Source organism: Gobio gobio (genome assembly GCF_949357685.1).
Source record: "Gobio gobio genome assembly, chromosome: 6".
Classification (NCBI taxonomy): Eukaryota; Metazoa; Chordata; class Actinopteri; order Cypriniformes; family Gobionidae; genus Gobio; species Gobio gobio.
In genome coordinates this window covers 5,586,490-5,598,280 of record NC_137102.1, presented here as the reverse complement: position 1 = coordinate 5,598,280, position 11,791 = coordinate 5,586,490, and positions in this window count along the sequence as shown.

Genomic DNA, 11,791 nt, shown 5'->3' with positions numbered 1-11,791 from the left:
GTTTGGCAGAGCTTCTGTCATGATGACCGGTCTCCAGACTCCTGAATGCAGACGGGGCAGAACTGACCCACTTGTCTCATCAGCTCTATTCATTCAACATGGGGAAAATACAGTGGCAAATAAAGGAAATATCAGTGTGGACATTGAGAATGACTCTTTTCAGTCAAGCATCATTCTTGCTGATTTTAATAACATAATTGCAAAGTTTATTTCAGGTCGTCATTAATACAAAAATCATTTCAAATTACCATGTGTCCCTTTAAGTCCATAAACATGTTTCAAAAAGACATGAAATTTGGGAGAAAGGGTCTAAATACTACCACATCGGTTCCCTGTGCATGCTTTTTTTAAATGGGTTTTCATGCATTTATTAGCATAATTGATCTCATTTAAAAACCAGTCCCTGCATTTAAATGACCATTATGAATGTGTGTAATTAATTGGGAATCTTATGAGCGTGTTTGTGATTAAGACAAGGACTAAATATGCTTAAATAGTGTTTGCTGCTGCAACAATCAGAAATGCGGTCATACCCGTCATGCCACTGTAGTCAGGTGAGGTGGAAATTGTGATAGATAGGAAAAAAGTGCACATTTAGGGTTTTATACATTAAAAAATGCATTTATTTTGCATTAGAGACACACAGAGATACTGACTGTAATGGTTAGTCCGCACTGTTTTGTTTAATCAGTTTTGTGCGTTGGGGCACATAGTGAAAGATGAGTTTAATATTTTGCATCATTCAGTCACAACCATGATTGTTATAAGTATTTTCTGGGATTATTCAGCAGTCTAGGTCAGCCAAAATGGTCCAATTTGCATTGAAATGTCACAGTTCTGCTTCTACTCAGTGTAGTGGTTCTTTGCATAACCTTTCACAGTTATCAACATCATGATACCCTGACCACCAGTGAATCGCAGCACAAATATAACATGAGTGCAGCCTGCAGCGGTTGGCTAATATCAGTCATCTGCAGGTGCTCAGGAGAGGTCTGTGACCATGGGGACTGTAGACATGAGTGTGAAATATGAGACATAGGGGAGAGAGACATGGTGCTGCTTTTTTGTGAGAGCTGATAAGAACACAATCAGGGCATTGACACCCAGATTCATAGCGTTTAGCCTAAACATTAGCCCTCATTTAACCCAGATAAAGTAACAGTGGCCCGAGAGATACTGTCAGTTGTGAATAGGGACTTTAATCATGTATCCGTTTACCATGAATAGGCTTTCTGAGCTTCGCTGGCACAGAATATGCTTTATCATACAATAGGACAGAAAGTGAATCATTTTTGGTATTCTAAGGTTGTCAATTTAATATGTTAATTTAGAAAAATGACACACACACAAGCACACACACATCTGGTTCGCTATCTTCACTCTCCATAGATGTAATGGTTTTTATACTGTACAAACTGTATATTCAATCCTCCTACACTAACCCCCTAAACCTACCCATCACAGAAAACGTTCTGCATTTTTACATTTTCAACAAAAAAAAACGAATTTTGTATGATTTCTAAACTTATTTTTGACCTCAGTTTAAGTCCCTAAGGTGACACGAGTCCCCATGAATCTGTGTGCATTCAGGATGAAGTCGCACACACACATATACACACACACACACACACACACACACACACACAGAGACATGTTGTGATTTCATGTTTTATGTGGTCTTTCATAATGATTTTTCTACTGTACACACTGCATATTATATTCATTTAACCCTAAACCTACCCATCACACAAAACTTTCTACATTTTTACATTTTCAACAACAACAAAAAAAAAACACATTTTGTATGATTTCTAAGCTTTTTCCCCCATGGGGACTTCAGTTTAGGTCCCTAAGGTGACACGAGTCCTCATGAGTCTGTGTGCATTCAGGTTGAAGTCCCACACACACATATATATATACATGCACACACACAGAGACATGTTGTGTTTTTATGGGGTCTTTCATAATGATTTTTCTACTGTACACACTGCATTTTAAATTCCCTTAAATCTAAACTTACCCCTAAACCCATCACAGAAAACGTTCTGCATTTTTACATTTTCAAAAAACATAATTTTGCTGTTTTCCTTTTGTCCTCATAACGTAGAGTTTACCTGCACCACACACACACACACACACTGGTAGAAAGTTTGGAAGAAGTCTCTTATGCTCACCAAGACTTTTGAACATAAATACAGTAAAAACAGCAATATTATGTTTTAAAATAACTGTTTTCTTCAGGCATCATTCTAATATGCTGATTTCTGATGCTTAATATTTTTGTGGAATCTTTCATTACGCAAGGATGCATTAAATGGATATTATAACTAAATGTAAATGTAATGAATTATATAGATTGCATTAAGTTTAGTTAATTACTTAAATGAATTATTAATTGGATAAAATTAACATATTAAATGATTAAACGGGCAACCTTAGAAATAATATAAAGAATGCACACACACTTCAGTATACATTTGAATAAAATGTGTATTCTATTGACAGTCCTATGGCATTCTGTTTTTGCATCGATGTTTTGTTTGAAATGGTTTAGACGATTAAAGTCGTGGTTTGGTCAGATATGTTGAGGTTTGAATACAGCTCGGAGCATTTCTCAGCCTTTTCCCCACTTCACTTCCTATCCTTTCTCTACTGTGTGTCAGGTCCAAATCCAAAGGCAGCTCTGTTTGCTAGATTCACTCTCTGAGCCAGCTCCACCAGGCCAGTCAATTAATTTTCAGCAAATGAATAAGCCGAAAAAGTATAACAGTACATTAGCTTTTTACAGCCATGCATCACTGTCTGTAACACTTCTTCCAGGAGAGAGAGAGTAACAGAAGAAAACACGAGCGTGGCGACTCTCAACGTGCGCAGAGATGAGCAGACACACACACACGTTTGCATTGATGTCAGAAAGGAGGCATGGAGCCGACTGCACAGAACACACACACTGGAAATGGGAGTGTGTTCCAGTTAATTGGGTGACCCCTGGGGCCAGGCTAGTGATTCTCCCTCGTGGACATTAATATTGCATGAATCTTTCAAAGCTGCGGTGTCACCATGTGTGTGTCTCTCTCTCTGTGCCACCCTTCAGCCAACAGCCGTGGCCAACGACACACACCCTTCCGTCTGTAGCCCTACGCACACGGACCCCGGCCTTCATTTTCAAAGCTTTTCCCACACGCTAGTCTAGACTAGCACAACAAAGCCATCCTCGCATTTTACAGCTCAACGCTGGCCTGAGCATCATGTCGGAGAAGGAAAGCCTGTCACAAAAAGCGGCTAGTAAAACGTTTTGGGATGCCCATCTATTTGACGCACTATAAAAATGTTTTTTATTTGTGTTTTCTGTCTCTCAGACGTTTTGCAGCTCTTTGAAAGTCCCAGCTCTATAAATCTCGTGTTTTCCCAGCTCTGGACGGTGAGTGTTTCATGGTTGATCATCCTAGATTTATCTCCAAATATAGTGGGGTGAAATGTACTGTCCCTTCAGACGGCAAGTTGTTTTACCGGGATTTACTCTCTGTTAAGAAGAGTTATGTACATTGTGCATTTTATACCTCCAGTCATGGAAACAAAGCTGCTTTCCTCAGAGTTCTGAAGGGCTTTGTGAATCCACCTATCAATCTCCACGCCGTCGCACAAATTCACTCTGGCACTGGAGAGACGCACGCGGTCTGCTTTTTTAAACGCCTGGTCCTCCTGCTTCAAAGCGGCTGATGGATTTCACTTCCTGAAAGGTGTATGGCTGACTTTTTGTCGCAACTGCACATGTGCTTCTACACGTGTCACACAAAGACACATTTCACAGCAGAATTGACTTGATAATGCCTTTTCCATTACTGTTGAATTTCTACATTCGCTTTGAGGTAGAATGCAGAATTGCAATTGAAAGTCAAATGCAAGGGAATTTAAATTAATTAATGTAAAGACAAACTTTGAATGTTGGCTTGACTGCGCCTTGTTTAAAAGTTTTCAACAAAGTTGAAAAAACGTTGATGTTAGATTGCATTAATGCATCTTTTTTTAATTACTTATAATACTATTGATTTATGATATACACTATATTGGCTAAAGTATTGGGACAACCCTCCAAATGATTGAATTCAAGTGTTGGTATTTGACATGCTGAGGCGCACAATGCACAGAAGTCAAGAGCTCCAGACCTCCAAACTTCATGTGTCCTTCAGATGAGCTCAAGAACAGTGTGTAGAGCTTCAGGGAATGGGTTTCCATGGCCGAGCCGCTCATCCAAGCCTTACATCACCAAGTGCAATGCAAAGTGTGGGATGCAGTGGGGTAAAGCGCGCCGCCACTGGACTCTAGAGCAGTGAGACGTGTTCTCTAGAGTGACCAATCACGCTTCTCTGTCTGGGGATCCGATGGACGAGTCTGGGTTTGGCGGTTGCCAGGAGAACGGGACTTGCCTGACTGCATTGTGCCAAGTGTAAAGTTTGGTGGAGGGAGGATTATGGGGTGGGTTGTTTTTCGGGGGTTGGGCTTGGCCCCTTAGTTCCAGTGAAAGGAACTCTTAATGCTTCACCAAGACATTTTGGACAATTTCAACTTTGTGGGAACAGTTTGGGGACGGCCCATTCCTGTACCAACATGCACCAGTGCACAAAGCGTCGCTCCATAAAGACATGGATGAACGAGTTAGGTGTGGAGTAACTTGACCCGATAGAACACCTTTGTGATGAATTAGAGCGGAGACTGAGAGCCAAGCCTTCTCGTCCAACATCAGTGCCTGACCTCACAAATGCACTTCTAGAAGATTTCCCATAAACACACTCATAAACCTTGAGGAAAGCCTTCCCAGAAGAGCTGAAGCTGTTAGAGCTGTGAAGGGTGGGCCGACTCCATATTAAACCCTACGGGTTAAGAATGGGACGTTCATGTGCATGTAAAGGCAGGCGTCCCAAAACTTTTGACAATATAGTGTAAGTGTGTGTGTGTAAATATTTTGAAAAAATGTGTGTTCATACAATGCAATTTTGTTCTGGACCCTAATGGCTTTCATTATATGGACAAAAGCAGAAGAAAGAAACAGAAACACTGAATAAAGTCATCACTTTTGGGTGAATTTCCCACAATTCAGGATCTGTGTTCTCTGAATTGCAAGTCCTGTCTTTCCGATTGAGCTTCCTGCAGGGTGTGGTCAATTCAATTTTAATGAGATAAAATTCAGTTCTAAATTTTGTCCAACCCTGATTCATCTGTTTTGACCTTTGGTATTTAACAGGCAAAGGTCAGGGACCACATATTAGCGTGCGGTGATCTGTGGTGGCCTGAAGCGAGGCATATGTCTCCTAACAGCAGATGACAGATACAGGTGTCAGTATCCAAGGTTTATTCCCTACGGTCATGGGCTTCAAGCAGAGCATCTAACTCCACCCCTCATCCTTGTACGTCCTTATATCACTCCCTCCATTTACCAGCTCTGTTAGTTTTACGCTTCATTCCTCTCTGTTTAATTTTGGCGTTTTCTCTTCGACTTTTTCTTTGTCCATCTCGCAGTCCCTCCCACCGCTTCCCCTTTCCTTCCCTCCGTCCCCTCACCCTCCTCTTCTCTTCCGCCTGCGGGCTGCGAGGATGCCAGGACCCATGCTAATCATGGGTGACACATCATTGAGGGGAGCGGGCTGTTTGCTGTCAGCAGTGTTTTTGGTTCATAATTATTTCACGAGTGTCACGTCAGTGTCAGGCTCTGGGCGAGTGGAGAGAGACAGCCGGCCTGCGGAGAGGAAGAGTGGGTGGAGGGGGGAGTGTCACAAGACCTCACTGTTAGCCACTTTCTGCCCAACACCTCCACTGCTCCACTGCCTGCACTTGGAGAGAAAGGAGAGCAAGAGGAGAGGGAAAGAGACCGCTTTTGAACTTGATGGGTCACATCCACCATCCACCAAAATCATTGTGCAAGTGTTTTCACACAATAATCATGATTCATCTTTGACTACGCATTGATTTTCTTCCCATTATTTATGCAAACTGTTTTTTGCTCACAAGGCTGCATTTATCTGATCAAAAATAAAACAGTAATATTGTGAAATATTTCCATGTTTGGCCCCACTTAAATTATGTGGCCTATGTACTTACATCAAAAAATAAGTACAATGCACTTACTGTGTTCAAATTGTATTGCAAAACACCTTTGCTGATATTGAGGTGGGATACAGGTAAAGTTATGGTGTGGTGGTGTGAGTTTAAGGGTAGGGTTTGGTGTAAGGGAAGTGTCAACAGTGTAATTACAAATGTAACTACAGAAATGAATTACAGATGTAATTACATGCAGGTATTTTTTAAATGTAAGTACAATGTAAAAACATGTATGTACACAATAAGTGCATTGTATCAAATGATTCATTAAAATGTTAGTACATAGTAGTTAAGGCCACCTCATATAAAGTGGGTCCAAATGTTTTCTATTTTATTATATTTTAAAGGGTTAGTTCACCCAAAAATGAAAATTCGGTCATTAATTACTCACCCTCATGTCGTTCGACACCCATCAGACCTCCGTTCATCTTCAGAATACAAATGAAGATATTTTAGTGTAAAGCTGATGCTGAGAAAGGCTTCTGATAGGCCTCCATTGGCATTCAGTACATTTACACTCCCAAGACCCATAAAAGGCACTTAAAACGTCGTTACAAAGTCCATCTCACCACAGTGGCTCAACAATAATTTTAGGATGCGACGACAATAGTTTTTGTGCGCAAAAAAAAATCAAAATAACACCTTTATCCAACTTGTTCTTGTCTTCCGTGTGTGCCTCCACGACGCATGCGCGAGAATATGACGCAGATCCGGCGTTCGGACACATGACCCAGAAGAGATTTGTTTACAAGCAGAGGAAGACGCGCGTGTCTAAGCTGTTGAATTCTACATTGATCGTGCTTTAGGTCTCGGCGTAGTTCTCAAAATGGGGCTTAAGTGTGCATTTCATGGATTCCTGAACCCCGGCGCTACGTCATATTCTCGCGCATGCGCACGAGCACGCACAAACACACACACAATACATCATGGCATTATCCCTGGATGACTTTCGATTCACAAAACACAGACATTTGATGCAGTTTCACTCACAAACTCATAGAAACACAGACACTTGCAGAACTCTGTTGCTGCTCCGGAAAAACATGGAAAAACTGCATCCACTTAACGCTGGGTTATTTGGGAAGCTGAACAAGGTGATCTTTCTCTCACACCAGAAACACACTTCTTTCGTGACATTGTTGATTTCGTGGTCTAAAACAAAATGCCAGCACTGCTGACGGCTCCCGTAACACGAATGAAGCTTGTTGATGTGCACGCTTTGGGTTGCGTTTTCCGTACTAAATCTCGCGAGACTTCAGAATAAGCATGATATGCAGGAAGAAATTGCGATGATAGTGTTTTGGAATGATTTTCACAGAAAATTCACGCAAAAAAAAAGAAAAGGGTTTTGGTGAAGTCGTGGAGACGGCGGGAACATGGTCTGTACATGTTACAGAGTGAGTTAGATGTGAGTAATGGTGAAAAAATCACACTGCTATGTTTTTTTTTTTTATTGTTGTTCTCAGGTGTCTCTTGGAAAATAGATATTATTCTCTTTGAAATTGCCTTATTAAATAAACTTTAAATAATTGTTTCTTACAGTTCATGACTATTTCATCTCTCAGCGTGCTTTCGGATTGGATATTATTTCGTTATTTTCATTTGTCCTCGGGGTTCCCCCCACACATCAGGATTTCTGATTCGCGAATGCTGTTTGCGAATGTTCGATGGAACGATGGTTTCGGAAAACACAGACTTGTTGAACTATGTTGACAACGGAACTTTTGGGAAACGCACCCCTGGTTGATGTGCACACGCACATATCCGGGAGAAGTGCCCATACAAGGATTTCCAGCCTTTATGGCGTGATACAGTAGCCTGACGTCGTCATACTCAGATTCTAGTCAGAATTTGAGTCTGATCTGCTCCATTGGGCTGTGATTATGGGGCGTGTTTCAACCGAACCAGGAAAGATCTCAATTGGATAGACCTACAACCAATCAGAGCAACGGAGCGACGCATAACATTAGTTGTCAACAGAACTCAACTGCACGCACGCTGGAAGAAGTAGAAGAAGAAGATGAGTGTAAACTATCTTTGCCGGTGTTGTAAATAAGAATCGGATCAAAACAGGGCAAATACATTAACCCCTTAACTGTCACCGTCCCACCGCCTTTTTTCGTACAGTATATTTAAGTAATTATCATAAATTAGGTGTCATTTTAAAACTTACAAACTCAAAATTCATCCTGTGAAACCCGTTTTGAAATCGGACATTGTGTTACCATGGAAATGTTACTCTAAATTATTCTAGTGGGCTCCTCCCCTAGTGGGCGGTGTCATGTTTCGTATTACAACAATTATTTTAACTACTTTATAATCAAAATCTTTTCCAAGCTTGACAAAACACATATTGTCGGAAAGGTCTGAGTCTCAAGGGTCCATATTTGGTGACTGTTTTGTGATGGAAGTGACATTTGGACAGAAATTTACAGGAAAATGCATCAAAAAAGCAATCAATGGAATTTGAATGACTGTTGGCTATTTGTGGTATAGCGCCTAAACAAAAGTTTTTGTGCATATTTTGTTTTAAAGAGGTCATGAACTGGCTTTTTAATTTTTTTATACTGTTGTCTGTTGGGCTTTGCGAGCTGGCGTTACAAGTCCGAGTCTGATCACGAATGAACCAATAACAGCTTCTCCAGCCTGTGACCGTGTGCTAAGGTGTGTAATCAATAGATATCAAACGACCTGTAACAATGCAATACTAAGACATATAAAAACATGTTTTACTCACATAAGTGTGTTGCAGCATCCCTGTCGGATCCAGAAGCACAGCATTGTGTTTTAATCTCAATATGTCTGCAAATCCAGTCTCAACCTGTGTCTTGTTTACAATCGATTCCGCGGTGAAATGAAGTGAACAAACGCATGTGAGCTGGAACCGGCATGTTTATTGCTCAGTAGCGCGACCCATTTAGCTCCACGAGTCGGTGGGCGGAGCTTGAGGCGGCGCTTCTGCATCTTATTACGTCAATGGTCGACATATTCTGAGATCTCTCGTTTTATGGCCCTGGTGTCAATAAAAGTTTTTCCTTGACTAACAAGGACGTTTTCAGCTCTGAAACTCACAGGATATTCTTATATCACGATGAACTTTTATAAGGCTCAAAGGAAAGTTGATTTCTCAATTCATCACCCCTTTAAATATCACATTTTGTGTTCTGCAGGTGAACGACATGAGGGTGAGTAAATGATAAGTTAAAGTGTGAACTGTCGCAGTAAAAATGTGTTTGTAATGTTTTGTAACTTTACAGCTCTCAGAAATCTCCTCCGCTCTGCCGCTTAATTAAATGCAATCCAAACACACCAGTGAAGCGGAGAAAGAAAAGAAACAGCGGCAAAAAAAGCAAGTGAAGACAACCCCGGTTGATGGTTAGGACAAAGACGGCAGGTATACGGTGCATCCAGTGGAAATGAGGAAGAACAAAGGGGAAGAGGAGGAGGAGGTTTTGCACCCTGTTTTTTCAGCCCTCTCTCTGGTGTCACACACGTCACAGGCTGAGGAGGAGGGAAGCAATCAATGATTTAAACAATAATGCAGCTCTCTGTATTCCCTGTCACACTCTCGCCTGCTTGCCGCTTCGAGGACTGTCACACACTGTCTCCGCCTCGACAGCTTATCTCCCGCATGCTGCTACTCCATCTTGTAGCTGTCCGCCAGTGTCCTCACTCACTCTCTCTCTCTCTCCCACATCCTCTCCATCGTTCTTCCTACCTCTCGTTCTCTCTCCCTTCCCGACTGTGTTACTCACATGATGCCTTCACTCCTGGTTAATACACTGTGTCCCTATCTCACGCTGTCGCTCCATTCCCTCGTGGAGTGGCAGGGCCGGTAGCCCGGCACAGTTTTAATGGATTGTTTTCAGAAGGTAAATGTGGAAGTTCTTTGGCTGATGCAGCTGGCCTTCTGTAAGGCGTACACACTAAGAAGCCAAGGAGACAAGTGGACAGGAACTCTCTCTCTCTCTCGATTTCCCACTGTCCCCATACCCATTTCCTTCTGCCATTTCACACACTGAGGCTCTAGCTTAAAGCTATCAGCTTAAATTAAACCATCGGGACAAACAAATTACATCTGTCACCTTCGGTTTGCATGGACTTGACAGGAATTCAATGAAGGCCGCCATGTTTGTTTGGTGGAGTTCTAATCACACTTCAGTGATGGCTGCTCCAATCAGACACTTGGATAACAGACTTGCTAAAGTTCAAAGGCTACACAAGAACTGGTCTGTAACCTATGTGTGGCAAAAACCAAATCCCGTGAATCGATGTCGCAACGGCCAGACGTGTGGCGGCGTGTCTCCGGGGAACGCTAATCTCTGCGCCATCAGTCAGGATGCTGAAGTTCGGCTGAGCCAGGGGTCAAGGGTCAAGCCCATCGGCCTGCTGACAGTCCATCCCTGCAGCTCCCAGCATGCAGCTGGTTTAAGGCTATCAGTGGGACAGCTGGAGGGAGAGCAGCTCATTATGGGCTTTTGACTGCAGAAGCAGGAACCACTGGGAGCAGATGCGCAGAATGGAGGCCTGTAATGGAGCCGAGATGCTGTGCGCAGGTGATCGTGTCCTGTGAACTCAGGGGGTGTAGGATGGTATTGGAAACCCACCGCTGCTGCTCCAGAGATCTGTCCAGATCACAGGCTTCTCTTTAAAACGACCTCCACACGACAGGGAGGCCCGAAACTCGGCTCTAATTGGCAAGCCATTCGTTTCACATTCAGATTGTTGTTTCACCGCAGTTCTGTCCTTTTTCTGACAGATCTCAAATGGCAGAACGCTTGGACCTGAGCGCATCCAGTCTCTGTTTGAGTTTGGCATTGGTCAGCTGGGACGCAAGATGGACCTGTCATGGCCATTGTCAGGGCCGGCCCTGACCAATTTGCTGCCCTAGGCAAGATTTTACTTGTAACCCCTTGTATCAAGGTTTAACACTGTATGTTTTCAGTCTAAGTTGCGGAAACACTGGTACTGTTTTATTTTTTTAATGCATTGATGTTTTTTTATTTTTATTTTTTTTATTTTATACGATGTCCAGTCCATTCTACCCCGTCATTATGTTCATGATATTATTATTATTTAATTTTTTTAAAAGGCTGATGACAGTTAAAGCACCTACGCCACATTACAGCCTAAACATAACAAGTAATAGCAGCAAACTTCCACTAATATGCACATTCATGTTTTCAAGATATTTTAGTGTAAATCTGATGGCTCTGAAAGGCCTCCATTGGCACAATGGCACGGTTCACTCTCAAGACCCTTAAAAGGTACTAAAGACGTCGTTACAAAGTCCATCTCACTACAGTGGCTCTACAATAACTTTATGAATCGGCGAGAATAGTTTTTGTGCACAAAAAAACCCTAAATAATGACTTATATAGTGATGACGATTTCAAAACAAGGCATCATGAAGCTTCGAAGCGTTATGAATCAGTGAGTCGAATCATGATTCGGATCGCGTGTCAAACCGCCAAACTGCTGAAATTTGGCGATTCAAACTGCTGAATCGACTCCCTGATTCATAACGCTTCGAAGCTTCATGATGCCTTGTTTTGAAATCGTCATCACTATATAAGTCGTTATTTAGGGGGTTTTTGCTCACAAAAACTATTCTCGCCGATTTATAAAGTTATTTTAGAACCACTGTAGTGAGATGGACTTTGTAACGACGTCTTTAGTGCCTTTTAAGGGTCTT